Genomic DNA, 27,602 nt, shown 5'->3' with positions numbered 1-27,602 from the left:
ATTAGTATTTGCTTTGTTTATAATTTGCATTTACTTTTTGCATATATAATTGCTTCTCTTAAATAGAAAACAAGCTCCTTTAGGTAGGGACTATTTCATTTTTGCCTTTGTATCTTTATGTCTAATGCATTTATTTTATAAATACTCATTGAAAACTTGATTAAAGCAAAATGCAGATGCCAGGGATGTTTTAGAAGAGATTCAGAAGTTTTTATTAACTTATTTCCTAAAAAACCTGAACTTTATGAAAAAATCAGAGGTCTTTATTAGTCCAAAATATTTATATTTACTCTATATGATGTTCAAGGTCACTAGTTAATTATCCCATACCCCCATATTATGTACAATGTATGGCATTACATCCCTTTTCTCCATAGATGGTGATCAGGAATGTGGGGATTTGAGAATGTCCCTATGTTCTATGTTATCTATTTTTAGTTACCCAGATACTTCTAGAGGTCTTAGGGAAACCATTTCTTTCTGCAACTTTAAATCAAGCTACTCCCTAGAGTAGTCTTGATTTTCTCTATAGACTGTTAAACAGTTAGTCAGCCCTTCTGAAACCTTACAGTCTCCCTCACAGTGTTTCTTGCTAGAGTTAATAAGAGTACTTTAATATAAGAAGAAACTATATGAAGAGAGATTTGGTTTGTTTTATCCACAGAATTACAATGAAAGATTTTCAGGGTTTGGAGGAACCTCAGAAACAGTGTGGTATAACATTTATTGGACTACAAAGTACTTGGTAAGTACTAATGAAGACCTTCAATGATAGGGGACTTACCTTGTGGGGCAGCTCATTACATTTTTGGACATAGCTAATGGTTAGGAAGCCTTTTCTTCTATGGAGTCTAATTATCTTTCTCTGTCATTTCCCTCCCACTGCTTCTAGTTCTACCTTCTGGAACCAAGCAGAATGAGCTTGCTCCCTTTTCCATATGGTAACCCTTAGGTAACTGAAAAAAATGCTTTTTTAAAAAATTTGGAAATGGAAAGGAAAACCATCTCCCCTTTTAATTCCAGAGGTGAGGAACTGAGACTCAGAGAAGTCAAGTCTTTTCTTTTCCAACACAAAAAATCACCAGTTCTTTTAGGCATAGTCTCTAGTTTCCTCATCATCCTTGTTTGCTTGTCTTTAGCTATATGCTAATTGGTCAATGTCTTTCCTAAAATGTGGTACCCAGAATGGGAATCAAATACTTTGGGTTTGGTCTGAGTAGGGCTTGAATACAGTAGTTCTATCACCTCCCTTTCTCTGGGTTGTTCAGTCATTCAGACACAGTAAGTGTCTGAGGCTGGATCTGAACTCAGGTCTTCCCAACTCCAGGACCAGCATTCTATCTACTGAGTCAACCAGTCTCACTACCTCCGGAAAGTTCAGCTTAATTAGGCCCAACATCACATTAGCATTTTTTTGGCTGCCATATCACACTGTTGCTTCATATTGAATGTGTAGTTAGAATTCCTGAGTCTTTTTCACATGAAGGGCTGTCTAGGTAAAACTACTCTATGCTTTACTTGTGTTGAGTAGAAAGGGGAAACCACTGTTTCTACTCTTCTACCTATAGAATCAGGGTTTTCCAACTTGCTTCATTATGCAGTCTCATAGTGAATGATGGCATGATTGGCATCACACCTTAGTGTTATCAATATGATGTGATTTATTTAGTCCTGGGCACACCCCAATTAGTAAGCCACAATAACAAGAACCTGTTTGATGATCATCTCAGTTTCTACTAAAGTTCTAGCATTTTAAAAACTGACTCATAGGCAAGAATGGTGTCAATAGTGTTGACAAAAGCAAAAAGTTACTTTAGTTTGCTCAATCTATTTTTCCAGTATGTAGACCCCTATGTTAATAGACAACAGCAAAATCATTAATTTTTCAACTTTAGTTCTCGATCCAATTAGAATTCATGAGGTTTGGAATTGCAGCTCGGTTACTTTCTATCTTCAGTCTTTTAATATTTCTGAGTTTTAGTTTCTTTGTAAAATAAAGATGTTGGACTAAATTACCTCATAGGCCTCATTAGGCTCCTAGTTCTCAATCTTATGATTCTATCTACATTAACAGATGAAGAGACATTAAAGTTCAAGTTGAAAAGAACCTCCAAACAAAGTCAACATATGCTTTAGTATTCAATGAATTTATTAGGAAAATGAGATTGAGAAGAACAATGAAAACAATGTTGGAAAGTAGAGTTTAGGATAAAAAAATAAAGAGCCAGAAGCTAAAGGATTAGGCTATTCAGATACCTCATAACTATGTCATGAATACTTTCTTCAGTATCCATAACAGTGCCTGGCACATAGTAGAGGCTAGAAATGCTTGTTGCCTGATTGATTCATTCAAGACTAGCACTGAATGTGACAAGCACTGAAGAACAAGAAACAATAATGAAATGGACTATTCCTTAACAGACAATAAGCAACTGGTTTGGTCACTTCAGAATGTATTCTGTCTATGTGCAGTCAAGTTAGCAAATGGTTAGTGCTAGATCAAAGTATATGCTTGTTGATTGTTGAAGGTAAACACTAGATTAGAGGAAAAGCTAAAGATCAGAAAGTAATACTTGTATATGTGTGTGTGTGTCTGTGTGTGTGTGTGTAACTCCAGCCTGACCTTTTCAAAGAATCTGTCTATTTTGAAAGTGCTGTTTTGCTGTTCAGTTGTTTCAGTTGTGTCCAACTCTTCGTGACCCCATTTGGGGTTTTCTTGGCAAAGAGACTGGAGTGGTTTGCCATTTCCTTCTCCAGCTCATTTTATAGATGAAGAAAATGAAACACACAGCACTAAGTGACTTGCCCAAGGTCATGCAGCTAGTCAGTGTCTGAGGCTGGACTTGAACACAGGTCATACTGACGCCAAGCCCAGTGCTTTATCCATTGTACCACTTGACTGCCCCAACTTTGAACGTAGCTAGTAAATAAAAGCAAAGATATTTACTTTGATCATTATAATTTTCTAGAGAAGTCTAATCCATGCAAAACAACTGAAACAACTAGGGTGCCAAGATGCAGGAGTGGTCTTAGCCAGCAGTCTCCTCGTTGTGCATAAGTTTGTTTATAGACACTGCAGAAGGAGATGAGGGGAAATTTTGCACGGTAACATCTGGCATTATTGTGAAAAGAAGTGAAGAACATGAAGAAGAAAACAATAAAAAGAAGTCAAGAAGAAAATTAATTTGCAGAAAATTTGGTCTGAGATCCAGTTTAGATGCTTTAATGTATCTGTGACCTCAGTGATATGCATATCCTTTCCAGCACTGAAGATTATAACCCATCCAGATCAGATGAGCCAAACTATTCCAAGACTATTTATAGATGAAGGGACCTCAATGGTGACCCCAGCATGATCCTCTTCATGCATCAGTGTACTGCACTGGTTCCTTGATGCATGTGGTTTATAGCTCTGAATACTTCCATTCAGGTGAATGACTCAGTCTAAGTCTGACTGGGTTCTCTTAATTTTACCTTCTAGCTCTTGTTTTCATGCAACCTCTGTGTTTCTGCTCTCATTTTTAAAGGCCATGTCCAAAGGTGCAAGTCAAGTACACGAAGTGGTCATAGGTCGGTCAATAATCCTCAATGTGATGTCAATCAGAAACCCAGGACAAGGCAAATATTTTGGATGTTAACAAATAGACAAAATCAAGGTTAAAACAAAATTCTCATCAACAGAAGAAAAAAAACTTTTACATTTTGTAGAGGGAGACATAAATAATGGAAACAAAATCCTCCTCTGTGAGAAACAATGCAGGCCTAGAACAACTCCTGGCACGTCAACATGAACTTTAGCTATTTTGAGAAGATAGTATTCATAATTAGGGAAGTAACCATGTTACTGTACTCTGCCATAGTCAGAATACATTTATGGACGCCACTTCTTAGAAAGAGTGTTGTTAACCTTAAGTGCAGTGTGAGAAGGAACCAGAATGACCAAGAGATTGGAAATCATGCTATACAAGGATAGATTTGAAGGAACTAGGGAAATTTATCTTCTAGTTGAAAAAGGTCAGAGGGAACATGATATTGGAATGAAAATGTTTTGAAATATTTGAAAGACTGCCTTGTGGAAGGGAGCCAAGGAGATTAGATTTATTCAGCTTTTCCCCAGAAGGTATAGTGGGAGCAATGGGAGAATTTACGTAGAGAGGCAGATTTTGGCTCAATGTAAGGGAAAGTATCCTAATAATTTTGTTCTTTGTTTTTTTAATGCTTTATTAACTTCTGATTTACATCATTCATTTCCACCAGATTTTGAGTTACAAATTTTCTCCCCATTTTCCCCCCACCCATCCCCCCAAAACAGCAGTCCCACAGGATATCCCCACCTCCAATCTGATCTCTCCCATATTTTCTCCCATACCCGTTGCGACTTTTCCAGTGCATCTCTATGCCTCAGTGCCTGTATATCTTATTTCTTAATTACATGTAAGATGGTATTAATAATAGTATACACACACACACACACACACACATATATATATATATATATATATTTGAATATTTGATTTTAAAACTTTGAATTCCAGATTCATTCCCTTCCCCCCCTGCCACCCACCCCCACTGGGGAGACAAGCAGTTCAGTATAGCTTGTACATGTGCGGCTAATGCAAAACAATAACATAGTAGATATATTGTAAAAGACTGACTATATTTCCCTCCCTCCTATCCCACCTCCCACTTGTTCTATTCTCTACTTTGGTCCTGTCCCTTTTAAAAATGTGGGTGCTTCCAACTTCCCTCCCCCCCAGCCTGCTCTCCCTTCCATCATCCCCCCTCTCATCCCCTTCCCCCCCTATTCTCCTGGAGGGTGAGATCCCCTATTTAGTGTTTATTTCCCTCCCTCCTCAAGCCAGATTCAATAGGAATAAGGTTGATCCATTCCCTTTTGCCTTCCTGTTCTTCCCCTCCATTGTAACCATTTTCCCTTGCCTCTTCTGTATGAGATAGTTTGCCCTACTCTGTCTCTCCCCATCTCCTCTCATTATATTCCTCTCATCTCTTAATTTCACCTTTTAAGTATCATCCCTTCCTGTTAAATTGGTCCCATGCCCTCTATCTATGTATACCTGTAAACGTATGTACACACATTCACATATGTATTCATATGCCTGCATACCCTCATATAAAGACATATATATATATATACATATATATATATATGTATATATATATTTCTAATCCCTTCAACTACTGAGAAAAGTTTCATAAGTTACAATTATTGTTTTTCCATGTAGGAATGTTAATAGTTGAACTTTGATAAGTTCCTTATGATTTCTTTTCCCTGTTTACCTTCTCATGCTTCTCTTGCTTCTTGTATCTGAATGTCAAATTTTCTATTCAACTCTGGTTTTTTCAGCGAGAATGCTTGAAAGTCCTGTATTCCACTGAATGACCATATTTTCCCCTGAAACATGATACTCAGTTTTGCTGGGTAGGTGACTCTTGGTTTTAATCTCAGCTCCCTTGACCTCCGGAATATCACATTCCAAGCCCTTCGATCCATCAGTGTGGAAGCTGCCAGATCCTGGGTTATCCTGATTGTGTTTCCACAATATTCAAATTGTTTCTTCCTGGCTGCTTGTAATATTCTATCCTTAATCTGGGAATTCTGGAACCTGGCTATAATATTCCTAGGAGTTTTCTTTTTGGGATCTTTTTCAGGAGGTGATCGGTGGATTCTTTCAACCTCTATTTTGCCCTCTCGTTCTAAAACATCAGGGCAGTTTTCTTTGAGAACTTCCTGGAGGATGCTTTCTAGGTTCTTACTTTGGTCATGGCTTTCAGGTAGTCCAATAATTTTTAAATGATCTCTCCTGGATCTATTTTCCAGGTCAGTGGTTTTTCCCATGAGATATTTCACATTGCCTTCTATTCTTTCATTTGTTTGGATCTGTTTAACAGCATCTTGATTTCTCATAAAGTCATTCGCTTCCATTTGCTCCAATCTAATTCTGAAGCAATGATTCTCCTCAGTGAGCTTTTGAGATTCTTTTTCCATCTGGCAAATTCGACTTTTTAAGGCATTCTTCTCCTCATTGCCTTTTTGAGCCTCCTTTGCCATTTGAGTCAGTCTGTTTTTTAAGGTATTATTTTCTTCAGTCAGGCTGTTGACTCTCATTTCATAATTTTCTTGCATTGTTCTCATTTCTCTTCCCAATTTTTCCTCCACTTCTCTTATCTGCTTCTTAAGGTCCTCTATGGCCTGTAACCAGCTTGTATTTTCCTTTGAAGCTTTTGGTGCAGGGGTTCTGACTTCACTTTTCCTCCTGTTCCATGCCTTGCTCCTTCTTATCCCCCAAATAGGAGTGTAATGTTGGAATCTTCTGTCTGCTTTGTTTCCTTTGCCTGCTCATTTTGCCACTCAATTATTTGACTTTTGGGCTTTTTGCCACAGTAGGACTCTGCCACCAGACAGGGGAGTTTTCATCCCAAACACTGGGGTTTTCTCAGCTGCCGGAGGTATTAGATGGGTGCCCTCTCTGAGGTCTCCACATGCTCTGGCAAGCTGGACACACACCCCAGGACCTCCAGCCTAGACTGCAATCCAGATCCAAGCAGGTTAAAGCAAGGGCGATTACCCCTCAGACAGGTGCTTGGTCCCCCTACACTCTGCAGGCCAGGAGCTGAAGCCGCCACATGGCACTGGCAGGCTGTGCTGGCATCTCAGCGGTTTCTCGCCCCGGGGGTAAAAGCCATGCACTCCCACTTACTGGGTCCCAAAGTCCAGACTGCACTGGCCTCTCACCTTGTCCTTCGCATCTATTTATTGATAAATCTGGAATCGGCCACAGCTGCTGCTGATCTGGAGTCCCTCTGGCAGGCGGCTGGTCAGGCCCACCCTGGGGCTAAAGCCTCAGCATGGTGCTGGGCTCGGCTCCCAGAGTGCTGCGCTGGCCGATTCCTTCCGGCCTGCCTGGCTGTCCTCAGCAGGAGGTTAGCTTCTCTGTGTCATTTTGTGGGTTCTGCAGCTCCAAAGTTTGTTTAGAGTCCCCTTTTTACATGGATTGGGGAGGGTGGAAGCCGGAGCAGTGGGAAAGTCCTGCTTCTACTCCCAATAATTTTGTTCTTGCTGTTCAGTAGTTTCAGTAATGTCTAAATCTTCGTGACCCCATTTGGGGTAAAGATACTGTTTTGCAGTTTCCTTCTCCAGCTTATTTTACAGATGAGTGACTGAAGAAAACAGGGTTCTGAGGCCAGATCTGAACTCAAGAAGGTGTCTTCCTGACTCTGGGCCTGGTACTCTATCCACTGTGCCACCTAGGTGCCCATCCTAATAATTAGTACTGCCCGAAAATGGACCTTTTTTGCCACAAGAGGTAGGGTGTGTTCTTCTTGGATAAGCTTTTCAAATAAAGGCTAGATTACCACTTGTCTTGGAAAGAAAGGATTCTTGGTCAGGAGTGGGGCAGGCTAGATGGCTACTGATGTCTCTTCTCATTCAGATATCATGTCATTTTGTTGTCCCGCACTTATGTAAATGCCAGCTGTTTGCAAAATTGGAGAAATTTGAGAAAGACGAAATAGATTTCGTGGCATTCGTAAGAGAATACACACAAGATGGAGACATTAAATAATGGACATGTAAAATAAGAGGTGGGAGTAGCAGAGAACAGAGTGCTAGATTCTGAGCCAGGAGGATATGTGGGAGTCTCTGAATCCTCTGGATCTCAGGCAATTTTCTAAAATTATGTTATAGACAATTGCCTGCATGGGTACAATGATGAAATTTCATGTCCTTGTAGTATTGATGCATTTTTAATCTTAGTTTAAGCCTATTTGGGTCTGGATTGACTAGGTGTCTTATAAGATGCCTTTCAATTAGGAAATTACTGACTTCTTTAGTACCTAGTATAGTCCTTTACATACAGTGAGTACCTAGTAAGTATTATTGACAGACACAGGTGGGAATAATACAGAGAATAAGCACAAAGAAAATATGCCTTGGAATACTTTCTTCAGGATCCAAGTTTTTGGTTCAAAAGATCTTATACATACCCTGCTCTTAAGAAACACACATTGTAGCAGTGGCCCTGAAGTCAGGAGGACCTGAGTTCAAATATGACCTCAGACACTTGACACACTTACTAGCTGTGTGACTTTGGGCAAGTCACTTAACCCCAATCGCCCTCCAAAAAAAAGCAACACACATCATGGTCAGCTATGATGGACTTAACTCTTCTCAACAATACAGTGATCCAAGATAATTCCAAAAGACTTCTGATGGAAAATGCTATCCACATTCAGAGACAGAACTATGTCTGCAGATCGAAGTATACTATTTTCACTTTCTTTGTTTTTAAAAATTTTTTTCCCTTTTCTTCTATTTCTTCTTTCACAATATGACTAGTGTGGAAATATGTTTATCATTATTGTACATGTATAACCTATATCAGATTGCTTGCCATGTTGGGAAGGGAGGAGAGGGAGTGAGGGAGAAAAATTTGGAACTCAAAATTAAAAAAAATGATTGTTGAAAATTTTCTTTACATGTAGTTGGAAAAAAAAATACTATTTACATTAAAAGCAAACTTAAAAAAAAAAACCCATACATCATTCCTTCAGCTTCTGGAAGGAACAGGAAGTCCTTCAGATATAGGCCACCTCTTTTTATTTCTCTATAGCCATTGGTGGCTGAGGGGTTTGTTTGATTATGATTTTTGTGAAACACTATGGCAGAGGAAATTTCAATAGCTAGTGCCTTCTATTTTCACATACTGGTCCCCATATAGGGTAGCGACCCACAGTTTAAGAAGCACTGAAAGGGTTGTGAGTGGAAAAAGGTTAAGAAGCCCTGTACAAGATGACAAATGATGCCCAACTCAAGTACAGCAGTTAGTTTACCAATTACTTTGTCATCTAGGGCTCTTAACTGAAACTGCAGACTCCTTCATTACAGGAACTAGGTTATAGACTCCTCTGAAAATTCTCACAGTGTTTGGGATAGTAGTTTGCCTTTTTAGGAGTATTCAGGAAATGCAGTGAACATCTTCCCTTCTCCTACTCAAGCTTGTTTTCACTGAAAAAAAAAATGTAACCATTTTTGCTCACAGTGCCACAATCCCTTTTGAAGTATTCACTGTGCAAAGTCTGGATCCAATTCCCAGAGTCACTTCTGTTGCCTGGACTTTGTCCTGTTTCTGTCTTATTCTTTGTTGGGATCTTTTCCCTCTCTGTCTTCTCCACTCTTTGGTTCCTTCCTAAATCAGGAGATTGTATACTGTTGTTCACATTTTAAGGCTCTCCCTTTCTTCGCAAAGGATTAGATCTGGCATAATGAACCATTTAGAATCTAGGTGGGCAAATAATCAGCTGCTTTACTGAGATATATAGGAAATAACCACCAAGGTTGCATAGTGAATACAGACACAAAGATGGCTAGTGTGTACAGCTTCCTGTGGTCTTTCAGTTGTCTTGTGAAGATATACTTGATGTCCCTGATTGAAGGTGACTTGTAGTGGAAACAGTTGCTGTTGGAGGCAATCCTGACAATGTATAGAAGAAGCCTCCATGGAACTAAATTTAAAGGTCTTATAAATTTCTGAGAGGCAGGTAGGGTGGCCCTTAAATACTCTTTTGAAAGCCCCTCTCTATCAGACCACCCCTCATCCAAAGCCCTTAGGTCTTATTTGGAGATTTTCCTGATTGGCTCATGCCAACTGCTTTGGTATTTATTGTTTAGCTTCACCTTAACTTAACTTAGATCCCAGCCTACAACCCCCTTCATTTCTGAGTAGAACAATGTCATAAATGCCAGGGCAAACCTTAATCCTAGTGAGCTCCAGGCAAGGGTAAATCAAGAATTTGCTCATCAGGTCTTTGAGAGTATGGTAGTAGAAAATGAAGAAGGAGAAAGTAGAAAAGGAGAAATTCAAGAGAATTGAATTCAATTCATAAGTTATAAGCTTTTTGAGGAAGAGACTTCATTTTTGTTTTTGTATCCCAAGGCCTTTGCAATACAAAATAGGTACTTAATTGATGCTTGCTGAATTGAAACAGAGATTGTTGCCACCAAGAGAGAAAGAGGGAGGGAAACTCTCCTTGTTACATGCCTATTGCCTTCTGAGTTGGTACCCTGGTCAGAATTGCCTAGGAGAAGAGTGTGAATTAAGGACAGAAAAAAATCTAGACTTGTTGCTATGAGAATTTGGATACAAAGGCACAAGTTAGTAGTTTTTAGGGAAGAGGCAGAAAAACTCTGCTCTTTCTTGGAAGAAAGTGATGCCATCATTAGGGTGGATGCCATCTCTTAGTGGCCACTACAACCAGCTCAAAACTCAAGTCACAAAAGGAATTAATTAGTTTGATTCTAAAATTTTAAAAACTCTACATACAGGGCGGCTAGGTGGCGCAATGAGTAAGAGCGCTGGCCCCAGAGTTGGGAGGACTAGGGATCTGTTCGGCATCAGATACTTAACACCCACACAAAAAAACTGGCCGTGTAACCTTGGGCAAGTTACTTAACCCCAATTGATTTAAAAAACAAAGCAAATCTCTACATACCCTGTGGGAGGGAAAGGGACACTAACTCCTCTCCTCTGGTGAAGTTTACATATTAATACCAGTGTCTATAAGGCAGTAGGATGTGAGGGAAGGGAAAGTCTTTATGTCAGTCTTCCCTGGAGAAAGATCAGACCCATTGAGTCACAGACATTAAATTATCCTTCCTATTTCCAAAGATTTTCCTAGTCGGGGTTTAGACACCAGGGCAAACCAGTAGGCTGTGTCATAAGAACTGGTTTTCAGTTTGATAAGAGCAACTGTTATGTAATCTTTATCCCCATTTGGCCTAAGGGGAAATTTTTGCAATCCCAACCTGCTGTGTCCCAATGACTTCCTCTTGGCATTTAAAAATTCTTCTTTCCGCACAGCCAACTTCTAATTATCCACCATTAATCAGAACCTTCTATACTTTTTGCATAGTCACACCCTAGGTCATCATCACTGTGGACCATGTGGGTGGGTATCAGGGCTGAGTAGAGATGGGGAGAGCTTAGCATATATCTGATCATGCCTGTGTCTGATTACATGCCAGAGTTAAATACAAATGATCTTTTAATTATCTATTTAAAAATGTTGACTCATTTAATCATTTAAATATCTACTAAATCTGCAATAGACTTCTTTTTCTCCACTTATTGGCAAGGAAAATCAAGAGTTTCCAATAATAAAATGATAAGTTCAATGGCTCTGGCATCAACTAGCTGGCTGACCTTGGGCAAGTCACTGCCTCAAAACCTCAGTTTCTTCCTTTGCAAAATGGGAATAATAAAACCTTTCTTGTTTACCTAGGATTATAGGCTTTTAAAAAAGGAAGTGATTTTAGAGCTAACCTTATAAAATACCATTTACAGATAAGGAAAATGAGGCCCAAAGAGGAGAAATAACCTCCAGAAGGTTACATAGAGAATAAGTATGAATCATGATTCAAAACCAGATCATTTAAGACCAAATCTAGTGCTTCTTCCATTGTGTTCATTCAATCAGTAAGCATTTATTAAATGTCTACTACGTGCCAGGTTATGTACTAAGATCTGGGGATATAAAGAAAGACAGAACATGACATAATCCCTGCTTTCGAGGAGCTCGCTATACAGATAGAGGGTATTAGAGCTTCAGTCTCTAAGTCTTCACTTTTCTAAACTAGACATGGCGATTTCCTCATCAATTCCTCCTGTGACATGGTTTCTAGATTCTCCACTATCCCTGCAGCCAATCTTCTGCCCCCTCCCCCTTCACTGCGCTCTCTTTTTGTCAAAGTATTTCTTTTTTGCCTTTTGGAGGGCAATTGGGGTAAAGTAACTTGCCCAAGTTTACACAGCTAGTTTTTTTGTGTGTGTGGGTGTTAAGTGTCTGAGGCCAGAACTGAACTCGGATCCTCCTGACTCCGGGCCGGCGCTTTACTCACTGCACCACCTAGCCGCCCCAAAGTATTTCTTTAAAAGGAAAAAAAAAATCTAGTGCCCCAAACAGAACAACTCTACAGATGTGATCAGATCAGAGTGAATTAGAGAAGAAATATTACCTCCCTTGATCTTTTCTATTAATGTAACCTAAGTTTGCACTGACTTTTGTGGCCACCATGGTGCATCAATAGCTCCTATTTAGCTTGCAGTTAACTAAAGCCCCTAGGTCTTTTCCCCATATTTTGTGGTCTAGTCACATGTATGTATATGCAGATATTTGTATTTATAGGTATACATTTTGCTGATGTAGCGCCACTCTGCTTTGTCTGCTCCTTCCTCAGCATCCAAATCAGTGGGATTTTGGCTGCCCGTGGAGGGTGAAAGGAAGTCCAAAGGTAAGGATCAGTTCATGGCAAAGAGAATGTGCCATGCATAGTTAATGTCCTTGACTGTAGAGAGACAGAAAGATACCTACCAGGAGAGGTCTCAAGGAGCGGGATGCCAGAGGGGAATGATAGCTGTCCTTTGTGGGGTCTGCCACGGAATTCATTCTTTCTGCTTCACAAGTTAGGAGCTTTATGTTGACATAAAATTTTCACGGTGAGGATCACAGAAAGACCTTACAGAAGAGATCATATGAAAACTAGCGAAGGAGCTAAGCAAGATTAACTCACACAAGAGAATACTTACAGAAGCATAAATGTTCACTTCAAATATCTGTTGGGTTATCACCTGGAAGAAGGTGACCTGTTCTGCTTGGCTCCAGAGGCAGAACCAGGACCATTGGGTGGAAGCTGTGAAGAGGCAAATTTAGGCTCTATGTAAGCAAAAACCTTTTAGCAAGCTGTTGTTGCTGAGTCATTCAGTCATGTCTGATTGTGACCCATTGGCCATAGCACTCCAATACTGTCCATGGGGTTTTCTTGGAAAAGATACTAGAGTGTTTTGTCATTTCCTTCTCCAGTGAATTAAGGCAAACAGTGGTTAAATGACTTGCCCAGGGTCATACAGATAGTAAATGTCTGAGACCAGACATTTGTACTCAGATCGTCCTGACTCCAGAACTAGTGAATTTTCTGCTGAGCCACCTAGCTATCTTTTAGCAAGTAGACATACCCAAAAGGGTAATGGGGTTTTCTTGGTATGTAACAAGTTTTCAGTCCTTGGAGGTCTCTAGGCAAAGCACAAACTCTAAATATGTTATATATGCTGTAGAGGAGATTCTTTTTTCAGGGTGGTGGTGGTGGGGATGATGGCCTCAGAGGTCCTTTTTTCAAGGGCTAGACTTGATTTCCACTAAGGTTCATTCTAATCCCTCTCCTCCATTCTGTGAAAATGGTAATAACACTGTAATACAGACCTCTCAGAGTTGTTGTGAGGCTCAAATGAGATAAAAGATACAGAGAACCTTGCAAAAATCAAAGTACTATTTGTCAGCTATTATTATAAGTATACCTACATACCATCTAATAGTCTCTATCTTATTCACAAAAATAAAGGGTGTTTTAATCACAGCACCATCAGAGAACAAAGGAGAAGTTGGTAAATTCTTAGTAGACTCATTTTAGGTCCACGTGATTGCCATTTTATTTTCTCAGTAGTCAGAAATTATCTGTTTAATATTTCATTCTATTTTTTTTTCTTTTTAAAGGGGTTGACATTGAGTTCATTAGGGTATGGCTTGTGAAACCTAATTGCTTCCATTTTTTGAAAGTTGAGTAATATGTTTGTCTCCAGTCTGTTGGTACTTCTTAAGATTTCCATGATTTTTCAAAGATTATCAATACTGCAGGATCATACTGCAAAATCCTTTGAATATCCTGGCATATAATTCTATTTTTTTAAAATCTTGATTCTTGAGACTTTGATACATTTAAATTAGCTAGGTTCTCTCTTATTATCAAAGATTTCAACCTTCTTTTTTTTTTTTAAGCAATCAGGGTTAAGTAACTTGCTCAAGGTTACACAGCCATTTATTTCTGGGTGTGGTACTAAGTATTTGAGCCCGGATTTGAACCCAGGTCATCCCGACACCAGAGCCGATGTTCTTACTTGCTGAGCCACCTGGCCGCCCCTAAGCAATTGGGGTTAAGTAACTTGCTCAAGGTTACATGGCCAGGTGTTTCTGGGTGGGTGCTAAGTGTCTGAGCCTGGATTCGATCCACAAGTCATCCCGACAGTGGAGCCGTTGCTCTTGCTGTGCTACCTGGCTGCCCCTTCAATTCCTTCTTTGACAATTCTGTCAGTCCTTTTCTAGTATGAAGATCATTGATCTTCTTAGCCTGGTGTTTTTAGTACTTAAAAACTGATTTTCACCTACTTTACCATGATAATAATAATAATAGCCAATATTTATCTAGTACTTTAATGTTTATATAGCACTTTATAATCATTATCTTACTAGATACTTAATAACTTCATACTATTTTCTTTCATACATTCTTTTTTCCAGCCAAATTGGACTTTTAGCCACTCCTCAGACTTGGCATTCAGTCTCCCCCCTTAAATGTGTGACAAACTGTCATGTCTGGAATGGTCTTCTTCCTCATCTAAAAGCTTAGTCTTTCCTCAGGTGCCTCCCTTTCCAAGCAGCCTTCATCTAGGTGTTAAGCTGTCAGTTCTACTCTTTCAGGTTTTCTTGAACTAGACTGCATTTAGGTACATATTTTATCCTCCCCACTTCCCACTCCCAATAGAATGTAAGCCTCTTAAGGATAGAGACTATTTTATTTTTGTTTTTCTTTCCCAAGTGTGCATTACAATGCTGTGCACAAAACAGGCTGCTTACTATTTATTTAATTGAATTCATGCTGCTTTCCCTTGAGACAGGTAGATGGTATAGAGGCAGCTTGGTGGTAAGGTAGATACAGGAATCCTGAATTCTATTCCTGCCTTAGACCCTGGGCAAATCACTTAACTCCTCTGCGTCTTGGTTTTCTCATCTGTAAAACAGGAAAATCATACCACCTACCTACTAGGTTTGCTTTGAGGATAAAATGAGCTAAAGTTTGTAAAGTGCTTTGCAAATCTTAAAGTGCTATGTAAATGTTAACATTATTGTTGTTATTTTGTCTAGGAACTGCAGAAACTCATCAGATAGGCAGATTTTGGTCAACAGGTATGATCCAGAATCATTTAATAAATGGTTTAAAGAATGACATTTGGCTTGTAGCAGAAACTGGTGATGACAGGTAGAAGATAGAGTTAACAGAGCCAGGTCTCTTAAGGGGATCTCATAGTAGTTGGTCAGAGACAGAAGAAGACAAGTGAAAGAGTGGACAGAGTAGATGTATGTGACAAAATCTGGTGATGGGAGTTCTAAAACAAGGTGGTGAGCCTAGGTGACTAGAATCAGAAGGTACGTTGCTTAGTCGTTTCCTATCAAGTGAATATCTCTGAATGCCTCTCAGGAATAATTCTACCTTGTCATTATGATGTCTTAAAGGACCTCTTCAATTCCTGGAAAAAAATATAAGATGCATCACTAAAAACATGGTTTATGAATACATAGAAAGTGAAATAATAATCAGTAAGAACTAGTATGAGTTCAAGAACAAGACATATCAGACCATATTTATTTTTTAATTGGGTGTACTAACTGGAGTAATCAGGGGAATGTTCAAGACATACCTAGATTTTGGCAAAGAATTTGACAGACTCACTTGTTGGCAATGCTATCTTTTGGGCAAGAGAGAGATATGTTAAAGTCAGGTGGTAAAGAATAGTGTACTGACTGGGTAATTGGGCCCAAAGTATAACCATTAATGAATAAGCCTTTTCTATGGTATGGACCTGCGTTATTTTTGATGTGTAGTAATCTCAGTGAGGAAATTTCCTCTTGCAGATAAGCGACTGTCCTTCAATGTATTTGACTTAAAGAGTTGCCTAGGACATTGAGAGATAAAGTGACTTTCCCAAAATCATATAATAATAATAATCAGTAGATTAATGTTGATCTGTAGGGAGATCTTTAGTAGAGTGCACTAGTGATCTATCCTTGGCCTTATTCTAGTCACACATTACTATCAGTTATTTGTATGAAGGCATATATGATATACTTGTAAAATCGTTTGATAGCACAAAACTGAGAATACCCAACCCATTAGATGACAAAATCAATATCCAAAAAGAGTTCAACAGGGTTGAATGATAGGCTGAATTGAATAAGATGAAATGCAGTGAGAAAAATCTAAAGTTCTATACTTTGGTTCAAAAAATCAAACACAAGTGCAGGGAAAGTAGGTGTAGCTTGACAATAATGTGTGTAAAAAAGATTTGAAGCTTTTAATAGATTTTTAGCTCTACTTCAAACTCTATAGGAGTCAACAGTATTTTATGAGAACCAAAAAAGTTAATGAAATTTTTAGTTCCAAAAATAGAAGCATAGAATTAAGAATCAGGCAGTTTGTGCTATCTCTTATCATAACAGGAAATGAAACAACTAGCTGAGTTGTGAGGACAATGTAAGCTGGGAAAGATTCCATTCTTTGTGTTTCTCAATATCTTCTTATTCTTCATTCATATCCCTACTCCCTAATTTCTTTCTTCCTTTTTTTCCTTTTTGGAGGCAGGGCAATTGGAGTTAAGTGACTTACTCAAGGTCACACAGCTAATAAATGTTAAGTATCTGAGGCTGGATTTGAACTCAGGTTCTCTTGATTCCAGAGCCAGTGCTCTATTCACTATGCCACCTAGCCACCCCTCTTCCCCCTGTGAAAAATTTACTCCTAGGAAGGCTATTGTCAACTCAAGTGCTTCTAAGAGAAATATCAGGATTTTAAAAGGACCTGAAATTATGTTGAGTAATGGGTGAAAAAACTAGGGATGTTCAGCTTGGAGAATGGAAGAAAGTAGGCTTGTGAAACTGTTTTCAAATATTTGAAAGATTATAATTTAGATGTGGTTGTGACGGTCTGAGCGAAACACAACAGAACCAACAAGGAGTTTCAAAGAACAGGAGTAAAATATATTATAAGGAATTATATGACAGAAAGAGAAGGTGAGCTTGTCACAGGGCAGGAGCAAAAAATGAATAGCTGGAGGGGCAGCCAGGTGGCTCAGCGAGTAAGAGCACTGGCTCCAGTGTTGGGATGACCTGGGGATTGAATCCAGGCTCAGATACTTGGCACCACACCCAGAAATAACTGGCCCTGTAACCTTGAGCAAGTTACTTAACCCCAATTGCTTAAAAAAAAAAAGAATAGCCGGGGTTTTTCACTGGTACTCTCTTCATTTTGAGTGAAAACAAGGAAGACCTCCAGGAGGTTGGTAGCAAAATTTCAGAAGGATATGGATGAGAGACATAAAAGAGGGACAGGCATGGAGGGGTGGCAATCTTCATTGCTGGAAAGACCCCCTGAATTGATGAAATCACAGATCCATTTGAATACTGAATCATTTGGAAAAGGGATACAATTTGTTTAGCTTGCCCTAAAAGGGGAAAGAATTAAGAGCAATGGATGGAAATTGAAGTGACAATTTTGATTCAGTATAAGGGAAAATTTGCTAACATTAAGATCTGTTCAAGTGTATGTGATCTGTCTCGTAAAGCAGTGAGTTTTGCATCACTGAAGGTCTTTATGCAGAACAGCTTGTCAGAGTTCTTCCTGCTCAGATACTAGTTAGATAAGATAATTTCTGATTCTATGATGTGCACCTCCTTCTTTGAATCATCATAGAATTTATCATCTTTCCCACACAATCTCACAGCTGTGTGTATATATTATATTAATTCTGAAATCCAATTGTATTATGTTGCCTGATTTCTACTTTAGTTGTGTCTTGTCTCTGCAACTGGATTATAAACTCTTGGAGGGCAGAAAAGTTATAATTCTGTTCTTTATTTTCCCACATACTATCTAGCACAATGCTGCCAGTAAGTGCTTAATAAACATTTATTTGAGGAAGTGTCACTTGGAAGAAGTGGTAGATTTGATTTGCTTGGTTCTAGAGAGCAGAATTAGGAAGTAATGAATTTAAGCTGAAGAGAGGTCAATTATGCCTTGATATAAGGGGCCATTTCTCCCCAGTTAGAATTGTCCAAAAGTGCAATGGGCTGCCTTGGCCTGTCATGAACTGTTCACCCTGGGGTCTCTGTAAACATAGGCTAGATGACCACTTGTCTGGAATACTGTAGAAAGGATTTCAGTAGGATTGGATGATCTCTGTGTCCCTTCCTATTTTGACAGCCTGTGATCTTGTGATTATCAATTCTGTAGGATTTCATATAAGTACAATAGAGTGATGTAGGTCTTAAATCCTTAAAGGCTTTAACATCTGCAAGTCCTTTAGGACTTAACATCTTTAAAATGTTGATATTACAGCATAGTGAAAAGGCTGTGATTTCATCCATGTGAGCAGATACAGATTGCTACCTCTCTGAGTTTTAACATACGGTTTCATGTGTGACTGTATGCAGAAAGTTCTCTGCTTGGTGGCCAACCTTCTGGTGATGAACCTCTTCAAGATCACAAGGCTGGTCTTTGGATGGTAGCTATATATGCATTGTTGGGTCTCTGCATAAGTCTTTCCACTTTGGCAGGACATCTTAGAGCCCATGTTCTACTGGCATAGTATGTGTTCACTTCCAAATCATGAAAAGGTACAGGAGCAAGATTTTAGTTAAGGACAAATATTGATGATGTCTAATTTTGATTGGGTGCTTTGGATGCCATTTTGGGTTCTATCTCACTGTGTACCCTCCCAATGTGACAGCCATAGAACAGAGCCAAACATGAAGCAATCGCTGACGGTGCAAAGTGTCTGACAGTAACTAGTGAGGATAAAGAGCAGAAACTATCACCCTCAATAAAAGTAAGATGAAGTCATCTGGCCTTAGGCCTCGCTTGTAACATCCTGCTCGAAGTGATGATGTGTGCTTCCTTAGAAGGGATGTCTGTGAAAAGATACCTTTAGATGATTGTTTCTGCTTCTACTATTTACTATCCTATGGGTATTTGTCATGATGAAACCAGCCTTTCATAACAAAAAGAAAGATGTCAGCGGGGAAAGACTTGATTCTTTTTGTTTCTAAGTGGCTTCCCATTTTCGATTCATACTCTTCCACGTTTCTAGAATGAAGCACTGGATCATGTGGAACCTGAGACTAATGCTTTCTGATTTTGGTGCCTTTGTCTCATACCTGTGGCCTGTTATTTAGAGCAGTAGCAGAAAGGAGAAAGTTTTTATAGCTTTTCCTTGGAGCTCTTGGAAAATGTGATAGATGCTTTTCAAATGCAAACCTGATGAGAATGGCTATATGAGTAAGGAAAGACAACTTAGGAAAAATGTTGCATTTCTGGATGCCATTTTGGTTCTATCCCAGAAAGTATTGACTTAGTTGAGTGGGTTACAAAGGGACAGTCTTAAGTGTTGTGAATTAAGTAGTGGTCTGTGAATACAGGTAGATAGTAGCATTACAGAATCAGTGATGTCCAGAAACAGAAAGATAGGACATAGAGAGCACCAATCTCACAATCTCTTGTTGAATTCCTATGATGAAAAGTACTACAAATGAAAAGGTTACATATATCTGTGTATCTAACATTATTAAGTAGGTCTCTTGGTTTTGGGTAAGTGTGCATTAATGAAGCCTGTCCTTGAGAAATCCATTCCAAAGTAACACTTGCCTACTGTGTACAAAGTCGTTTGCTGGGCACTGGAGGTACAAAGATAAAATGAGAAACAGTCCCTGCCCTCAAGGAACTTTCATTCTACTAGTATATGCAACATTAAATAGATCAGCATATTCATAATAAGCTTAGGAAGAAAAGAGCACAAAATGAAGGGGGATCAAGAGAAGATTTCTGTGTAAAGTGGTACTTGAGCTAACCCTTGAAGGAAGCTCAGGATCCTGGTGCACTGAGATGAGTAGTCAGTGCATTCTAGGCATGAAGGACATGCTGGGAAAAGGTCCATATGGGTAGGAGAGATGGAAGGCTAAGCTCAGAAAGCCACTAGTAGGTTAAACTGACTGAACCACAGAGTGAATTAAACACAGCAGTGTGAAATAGCTGTGAATGTAGACTTTTTTGGTATATCTGTCAAAATTTAAAAATTAAAAAAAAGTCCACTCAATGTTATTGTCCAAGTTGATTCCTGATAATTGTCTCATTTATTAAATTTAAAGCATTTAATTAAAACTTTTTTTATTTATCTTATTCTGAACTTAATAAATAAAACAAGAATTTTCATAATATAGTAGAATAGAAAAAGATGATTGCAATGCAACTGCAAATTTGTTATGTACAACTTAATATTCCTTTTAGATATATAATAAAATTATCATGTGATTTCCCCCTTTTTTTCTTTCCTCCCTGTGCTGCTCCATACCCTAGAGATGTCTACTATTAGACACAAATATGTATGTATATGTATGTACGTACATATATAATCATTCTATACATATTTCTATTTATCATTTTCTTTCTCTGGATGAAGACACTGTCTTCCTTCATAGGACCTTTGTAGTTAATTTGGGTGTTATAAAGTAGTCAAAATGACTTAGTTGCTCAAAGTTATTCTTAAAATAATATTGCTATTACTCTATATAACATTCTCTTGGTTAAGCTCATTTTGCTCTTCATTATTTCATTCAAGTCTATCCATGTTTTTCTAAGATCATTGAACTCATCATTTCTTCTAGCACAGTAGTATTCCATCACAATTATCTACTACAACTTGTCCAGCCATACCTCGATTGATGGGCATCCCTGCAATTTTCATTTCTTTGTCACCACGAAGAGAGTTGCTATAAATATTTTACCACATATAGGTTCTTTTCCTTTTTCCCCTAATCATCTTTGGAAACAGCCCTAGTAGTGGTATCGCTGGGTCAAAGGGCATAGCAAAGGCAGGTTAATAACTCTTTGGACATAATTCCAGTTCTTTCTCCAAAATGTTCGGATAAGTTCAGCGTTCCAACAAGTTCAGTGTAGTAGTGTCCCGATTTTTCTACATCTCCCCAACATTTTTCTCTTTTCACTTCAATCATTTTAGCCAGTCTTCTGGGTATAAAATGCTACCTCAAGGTTATTTTAATTTGCCTTTCTCTAATTAATAATGATTCAGAGCATTATTTCATTTAATTATAAATTGTTTTGATTTCTTCATCAGAAAACTTCCTGTTCATATGATTTGACCATTTATCAATTGGATGACTTGTATTCTTATAGATTTTACAAAGCTCTTTATACATTTGAGATATGAGACCTCTATCTGAGAAACTGTCTATAAATTTTTTGCTTTCCTTTTTTTTTGGGGGGGGGGGAAGGCAGGGCAATTTAGCTTAAATGACTTGCCCAAAATCACACAGCTAGTAAATGTTAAGTGTCTGAGGCTGGATTTGAACTCAGATCTTCCTGATTCCAGAACTGGTGCTCTATTCACTGTGCCACCTAACCACCCCACTGCTTTCCTTTTAATCTTGGCAACATTTGCTTTATTTGTATAATACATTTTTAATTTAAATTATCCATTTCACACCTCACACTGCTCTCTATCTCTTGTTTATTCATAAGTTGCTCATTTATCCATAAGTCTTATAGGTAATATATTCCATGCTCTTCAAATTTTCTTGTAATCTCTCTCTTTATATCCAGGTCATGTATCTATTTTGACCTTATCTTGGTAAATGGTATAAGATATTGGTTTATGCCCAATTTCTGCCATACTGCTTTCCAACTTTCCCAACAATTTTTTACCAAACAATGTGACCCCATTTAGGTTGTTGTTTTTTTTTTTGGCAAAGATACTGGGGTAGTTTGCCATTTCCTTCTCCAGCTCGTTTTATAGATGAGGAACTGAGGCAAACAGGATGACTTGCCGAGGGTCACACAGCTAGTATGTGTCTGAGGCCAGATTTGAACTAAGAAAGATGAGTCTTCTTGACTTCAGGCCTAGCACTCTATCCACTGTATCATTTAACTACCCTATTAGGAACCTAGGTTAGCAACCATCTAGTTCAACCCCTACCTCAAAAAGAATCCTCTCTAAAATATAACAGACAAGTTGTCATCTAGCCTTGACTTATAGATCATTAATGAGTGGGAACTATTTTTCCTTCCAACACAGTCTACTTTGCTTTTGCACAATTCTAATTGCTAGGAAGTTTTTCAGGATATAGAGCCTAGATTTGCTTCTTTATTCCACCTATAATTCCTGGTAATAATAATGACTAATATTTATGTAGTGCTTTAAGATTCGTGATGCACTTTATGGGTTTTAACTCATTTGATCCTCACAATAACCCTTGAAAGGCGACTGCTATTTTTATCCCTGTTTTAAAGATGAGGACACTGAGGCACAGTAAGATTAAGTGACTTGCCCAGGGTCACACAACTAGAAAGTATCTGACACATGATTCGAATTCGGGTCTTCCTGACTCCATTGTATCACTTAACTGCTCTTTGGGACCAGAGCAAGGACTTCTTCTATACTCCTTCAAATACTTGAAGATAGCATTTGAGCCACTTTGCACATTTTATTGTGAGTAAACCTTACTCATTCCTATCTTCATGCTTTTTCTTGGCTTCTTCTGCTACTTCAAATGCTACTGACCCTTCAAAGACCAGCTCAAATCCTATTTCCTCAATAAATCTGGCCCACATTGTCCTTTTAGGAATACTCATTGCATTTACTGTCAGTACCATACAGTACTTGTTCTCTCTTCCAGGTGCCTACATTTTGTCTCCCCAAAATGAATGGAAGTGCCTTCCTTATGAAGAGGGTCATAATAATAACTGGAATTTATGTAGTGCTCTGTACCCGTGATCTCATCTGAGCCTCATGATAATCCCTGAAAAACAGATACTATGGTTGTGGCTCCCCATGTCTACAATGCTCTCCTTTCTTGTCTCTGCCTCCTGCCTTCCTTCAAGTCTCAGTGAAAATCCCACCTTCTACAGGAAGCCTGTCTCAGTTCTTTTTAATTCTCATGACTTTTCTCTGTGGATTTGTAACGTAAGGGAATTTGAAGATCTTCCCTGCCCCTTCATGGGTCTCACTTGAAGTCCAACAAGAGAAGCTTGCTTAGGGGAGGCTTGTTTTTCAGGAAGGCACACCTTTTGTTTCTTTGTACTTAGGTAGTGGGTCACAAGGGTTGTGATGTTTTCTGACCCTGGAGAAGGCTATATATACCCTAGGGTGAGGTTGTGTTTTGCGGCTCTCGTATGGGAAGAGTTGTGTGATTTGACCAGATGAGACTCTGGACAGCCACTGAGCCCCCCCAGCTTTGTTTTTTTGTTTTTGTTTTTTTTTTTGGTGTTGTTTTGTAGGGCAATTGGGGTTAAGTGACTTGCCCAAGGTCATACAGCTGTGTGTGTGTGTGTTAAGTGTCTGAGGCTGGATTTGAACTCAGGTCCTCCTGACTCCAGGGCCTGTGCTCTATTCACTGCACCACCTATCCACCCTGAGCCCCCTGGCTTTGAAAACCCAGATGTTGGTGCTTCTTTCTCTGGTAACACTGTATATATGTAATGGTCAGACATCTAGAACCCCCAATAGGAGTCTATCAAATTGTATTATTTTCTCTGTTTGTATTTTTTTTGTCTGCTTGGAATTTCCTTTTATATTTTTTGATGCTCAGGGTGCTGACTTTTTCCCCTGAACTAAGTGAAATATATCTATCTTATTTTCATCTCATATATATATATATACATACATATACATATATAATCTTATTTTCATCATATATATAGATATGATGAAAATAAGATTGTTAATCCTCTTTTGAGTTGCTTTCCTTTAGAAAAGCAGATCAAAGAACCTATGCTAGCAGTCATCCTGTGTATGTTAGGGTGCTTACTGTTACAGGATTATATCTTATTTATCTTGCGTATAGGTTGTTTGTACTTACTTGTTCATGTGGTCTCTGCCATTAGATTGTAAGTTCCTTGAAGGCAGGTACTGTCTTTTTCCTTTCTTTGCATCCCTAGTGCTTAAAATAGGTCTTGGCACATAGTAGGTGCTTAATAAATTCTTATTAACTAATTGACTATCATTCTCATTTTACAGATGAGAAAACTGAAGTTCAGAGAGATTAATCCAGTCACACAAATAATGTCAGAGACAAGGTCTGAAACCAGGTCTTCCCGACTTTAGGCCCAGTAAGCTATTGTTATGGTCTCCATGGCATTTCCTTCAGCATCTCCACAGACTGAGCATAATGCTGCAATAAACAGCAGGCATTTAATAAATTTTTGCTGATTGGATGATCAATTGCACTTAATCTTAAAGTTTGAAATAAGGAATTGCCCAATTGTTTTAGAAAATCCTTTCAATGTCTTCAGTGTAAATAATGATGCAGTGACATGCAGAAGCCCTTTGGGACATTAACTAAATGGATCTCAAAAGTTAATAAGCAAAACATTTTAACTTATATAACTCAAGGAAAGGATTGTATTCTTAATGAACAAGTGTAACGTGAATGTCAGTGCTAATAAAAAAAGAACTCAGAAACCCCATTTTCATGTTTTCATTGCTATTTTCATCAAATGGCTGAAAGAGAATGACTCTGTAGTAATGTTGCCACACCCAGGTATGACTTCAGTTTGGCATCAATTTCTACTTAAGCTAATTAAGGCTGCAAGTAGGAATCTGAATTGCAAAAGTAACCTCTCAATAAGTAGTTCACTGCCACTAAGCACAGGAACTGGTAAAGTGGAGGTTGTAATGCCTACTAACTAACTCACCACACTGACATCCTGCCTCATGAATTATGCTGAAATCTTCAGCTTTCTGACATGTTGGTGTTTCTCTGCTTCCCTACCTGTATAACTGCGATAACAATACCTAAGTTAAAAGTAGGTCAGATTCTGCCAGATACCAAATCTAAAACCTTTGGTAAGGGAAGACCCCAATCTAGGATCTTGGTTTTAGGTAGTTTGTTGGAGGAGTCTTTTGCAATGATAGAGGAATAGGGATATTGATTAACTATTTCAAGTCCTGTTTAATAACTTCCTTGTAGAGTTGAGACATCTGTTCACTGAAAGTTTAGGATCATGGCTGAGTAAGAACAAACACAGTACCTTGACAAGTCATCTGATTTTTCAGTTTTTCATAAGGGAAGAAAAGGTGGGCAGTCTAAGTTGGCCTTATACACTAGCAGAATAAGCAGGCACCTAAGAATATCCCTATGCCCAGAAATACTCTCCCAACTCCACGTGCCAAAGCATCTGAAGTTTTACATTATGCATTTCTTTGGATTCTGATTCCTGCTAATTCTTTTTTAATATTGTAAAGTATTTCTAGAGAAGAGGAGGAAAAATACATCGTCTTCTCCTCTTTCAGAAATGGGGTAACATGAATGTGGAATATTGCATAGCCTTTCATAAATAGTTGATGTGTTGGTTGATTTTGCTGAATTGAGTTTTCTTTCCTACTTCCTTTCAAAATCTTTGTTACAAGGGATGATTTTCCATGTAGGGAGCTGGGGAAAAATATATCGGTTAGTGAAGGTGATATAAGAACAAAAGATCAATAAAAACAAGTTTCTCCCCCAAACCCCTGACTCCTTTTAAGATTTGATTATTTAAAATAATTTGATAGTTTTTTATTTGATAATTTAAAATAATTCACACTTTGGTGTTAGTGATTTACCAGATCCTATTTTGGGGCTAATGCTGGGTGCTTGACATAGGTCTAGCTTCATAGAATATTCTGTTCATTTAGAAGAAACCAAAGTTCTTTCACTCTCTATGTTAACATTAAAGATCCTTTCTCCATTATTACCAACAAGTGGCTATCTTACTTCGCCATGAACATCAGGAACATTTTGATGGAGACCTCATAGAGAATTTTTCATAGAGTTTTACAGACAACCCATTGCATATTTAGAGAACTCTAATTATTAGGAAACTTCTCCCTATCTTGAACTGATATCTACTTCCTGACATTTCCATCTACTGGTTCTAATCCTATTCATAGGAGCCAAGAAAAATAAGACTAATCTGTCTTCCACAGATGGATGCAGTAAATGTTTGAAGATTGCGATCAAGTTGTTTGAGGACAAGCAATTCAATTACTGAGGTACTGATAGCAAACTGGTTCATCTTCTTTCAGTAATTCAGATTCTATGGAATTGGTGTGTGTGTGTGTGTGTGTGTGTGTGTGTGTGTGTATGTGTGTTTCTGTCCCTTAAAACTTAAGAGATGCAACACAGGGTAGTAGATGGAGGCTTGGAGTGGAGATAGGAAGATCTAGGTTCTGTAGGAAAAGTGATTTGTAAGTCTTAAAGTGCTACATAAATGTATTGTTGTTATTTTACTTTTTGCTGTGTACCTGTGATTTTACTGGTGTAAGGATATTCTGTTTGGGAAACCATGTGGCATTGTTTCTCAAACATGAGCTATTGTTTTCCATTGGAAGTCAAGAACTATTTTATATTTGTTTTTGAATCTCTAGTGCCTAGCACACTTAGTTACATAACAAATATTTGTTGAATTGAATTGATAGTGAAGTTGACCAGTATTTTGAAGAAAGGCCTTGAAGACAGGCCTTAAAATAACTAGAAGTCTTTACCTTTGTATAACATTTCAATACTTGCCAAAGCACCTTCTCAGCTATTATCATAGATGAGTCTCATAACAGCCCAGTGGAGTTGGTAGGGCAGCAAGACAAAATGCATGAACTTTGTCTGAAGGAGATTGGGAAGTAATGTGGCCTATAAGATTTAAGTCATTGTGAGAGGACTCTTTAATGGTTAATTAAAGAGTTGAGATCATGAAAGAGTGAATGAGGTTACAATTGGGGATTATTGAGAGAGTTCTCAGAAAGGGAGAGACTGTTGATCACAAACAAAAAGAGATACTGGAGGCTAGGAAACCAGTTATAAAGCTATCATAATTTCTTAATTGACAAATGATCAAAGGATATGATGAGGTAACTCTTTTTTTCCAATATATTTTTATTTATTTTGTTAAATATTTCCCAATTATTTGAAAAAATTATTTAGCATTAATTTAAAAAAAATTTGAGTTCCAAATTCTTTCTCCTTCCTGCCCCTCCCCCTCCTTAAAAAGGCAAGCAATTTGATATTTATTATACATGTGAAGTCATGCAAGACATATTTCCATGTTAGCCATGTTATAAAAGAAAACAGAGACAAAGACCCCCCCCCAAAAAAATAAAGTAAAAATTGGCATTTAGAGTTCATCAGTTCTCTCTCTCTCTCTCTCTCTCTCTCTCTCTCTCTCTCTCTCTCTGTCTGTCTCTCTCTCAATCTCTCTCTCTTTCTCTGGAGGTGGATAGCATTTTTTATCATAAGTCCTTTGGAATTGTCTTGGATCTTTACCTTGATCAGAGCAGCTAAGTCTTTCACAGTTCATCATCATTACAATGTTGTTACTGTGTACAGTGTTCTAGTTCTGCTCACTTTACTTTGTATCAGTTCAATATGACTTCCCATTTTTTTAAATCTTTCTGCTCATAATTTTTTATAGTATATAATATAGTATTCCACCACAATCATATGCCACAGCTCATTCAGTTTTCCCCTAATTGATTGGCATCTCCTCAACTTCCAATTCTTTGCCACCACAGAAACAGCTACTATAAATATTTTTGTACAAATAGATACTTTTTCTTTGATTTTTTTGGGATACAGACCTAGTAGTGATATTGTTGGGTCAAAGGGAATGAATGCCCTTTGGGCATAGTTCCAAATTGTTCTCTACAATGGTTGGATGAGTTCAT

At 38.3% G+C, this 27,602-nt stretch overlaps 1 protein-coding gene across 7 annotated transcripts in view; it reads left to right on the top strand.

The window, feature by feature from the left end:
- The window catches only part of LOC138170694 (fatty acid-binding protein 12-like), a 51,790-nt gene that overhangs the window by 3,354 nt on the left and 20,834 nt on the right, over positions 1 to 27,602 (top strand). For 3 of the 7 annotated variants that reach the window (XM_069100186.1, XM_069100185.1, XM_069100184.1), the window contains exon 1: positions 25,794 to 25,937. The gene's annotated coding sequence lies outside the window, so the exon portion shown is untranslated. Of the gene's footprint in view, positions 1 to 664; positions 746 to 25,789; positions 25,938 to 27,602 lie in introns of those variants that run through there. The other 4 variants (XM_069100188.1, XM_069100183.1, XM_069100189.1 and 1 more) reach the window with 4 other exon arrangements.

This window comes from Petaurus breviceps, unplaced genomic scaffold (assembly GCF_028583685.1).
Source record: "Petaurus breviceps papuanus isolate PSGF00001 unplaced genomic scaffold, PetGlider_PUasm1.0 38, whole genome shotgun sequence".
NCBI classification, from domain to species: Eukaryota; Metazoa; Chordata; class Mammalia; order Diprotodontia; family Petauridae; genus Petaurus; species Petaurus breviceps.
Note: the sequence above shows the minus strand (reverse complement) of the source record. Positions and strands in the feature narration are given on the sequence as shown.